This window comes from Orycteropus afer, unplaced genomic scaffold (genome assembly GCF_000298275.1).
Source record: "Orycteropus afer afer isolate SDZICR_OR568_19922 unplaced genomic scaffold, OryAfe1.0 scaffold00130, whole genome shotgun sequence".
NCBI lineage: Eukaryota > Metazoa > Chordata > Mammalia > Tubulidentata > Orycteropodidae > Orycteropus > Orycteropus afer.
This window is the reverse complement of record NW_006921717.1, coordinates 5,556,030-5,557,618: the sequence shown is the minus strand read 5'-3', so window position 1 is coordinate 5,557,618 and position 1,589 is coordinate 5,556,030.

Below are 1,589 nucleotides of genomic sequence, written 5' to 3'. Positions count from 1 at the left end.
GGCTGGGTGAAAGCCCCTCAGCCTTGGACTTCATCTCTCCCTCCAGCTCCCGGCCCACTGAAGCTAGAGGCATTTCTTCACTCAGACAGCTGCTCGCTGCTGAGGCTGACAAGCCCAAGGTTGACAAGTAGAAAGGCACAGCCCCTATATTACCAAATCACATGGCAGGCCCTTAATTCAAGTCCATTGTAAGTTCCAAGGTTGGCAGAACATGGTAGTCTGCTATATGCAGGGTTCAAGGTGCCATAAGCTAGAGACCATTCCCCAAGGCTTCTCCTTATATACAGGAAGCAGACCATGTCCCTAGGGCAGCTACTTAGCTGCTCACAGTAGACTCCACCATGGAGTTATGACCAGTCGTATCATGGGAAATACTACATCCAGCTGCCCAGCCACTCACCCAGGCCCAGCCAAGTTGACAGACAAACTGAACTACCACAGATGCCAATAACAGTAGTTTTCATAGAACATCAGGTACAAATGTAACAAAAAGTACAGAATCTCTATAGGGGAAATACTAAACTTTAGTTAAGATACAATAAAGAAACTCTAAATAAATGGTAACAAATACATGTTCATGAATACAAAGACAATATTGTAAAGATATAAATTAACCCCAAATTGATCTGTAGGTTTGATGTAATTTATATAATTCCAGTAGACTATTTCATGGAACTTTTCATGATTATCCTAAAATTTATAAGGAAGTATAAAGAGCCCCAAATAGCCAAGATTCTTCTGAAAAAGAAAAGCAGGAAGAGACTGGTGCTACTAGGTATCAGAACCCACTGTGAAGCCACAGTAATGAACAAAGTGAATTAATTACTGGGGCATGTGTAGCCACATTGATTAACCCAGAAACAAATCCACATTTGGTATAGAATTTCAGTATATGATACCCCAAGTCAAACCCACTGCTGTCAAGTCATTTCTGACTCACAGCACCTCTGGAGCACAGAGTAGAACTGCCCATAGAGTTCCCAAGGTTGTAAGTCTTTATGGAAGCAGACTACCACTGTTTCTTCATGAAGCAGTTGGTGGGTTCAAACTGCCCACCTTTTAGTTAGCAGCCAAGTGCTTTAAACACTGTGGCACTAAGGCTCCTTTCAATATATGATAGACATGGTGTGTTAGGTCAATGGACAAAAGAGGCATTGTTTAAAAATTAGAAATGGAAAAGCTGGTTATCATTATGAACAAACGTTAAAATGGATCTCTCCCTTAATACTATATAACTCTGGCAATTTCATATGGATAAGAATTTCAATTTTTAAGTAAAACTATTGTTCTGGTTCCCTAGTGCCGCTCTGACAAGAAATATATCACAAATGGGATGGCGTTAACAAACAGTTTATTCTTACAATTTGGAGGCTTTAAGTCCAAGTTCAAAGTGTCAGGCGCCAGGGGCTAGGTGAAAAACCCTCAACTTTGGGGTCTAGCTGCTGGCTGCTGAGGCTGAGAAGACCCAAGATTGACAAGTAAAAAGGCACAGTCCCTATGTTACCAATCCACACCGGAGGTCATTAACTCAAGTCCATTGTAAGTCCCAAGGTTGGCAGCGCATAGCAGGCTGCTGAGCAATGACACAC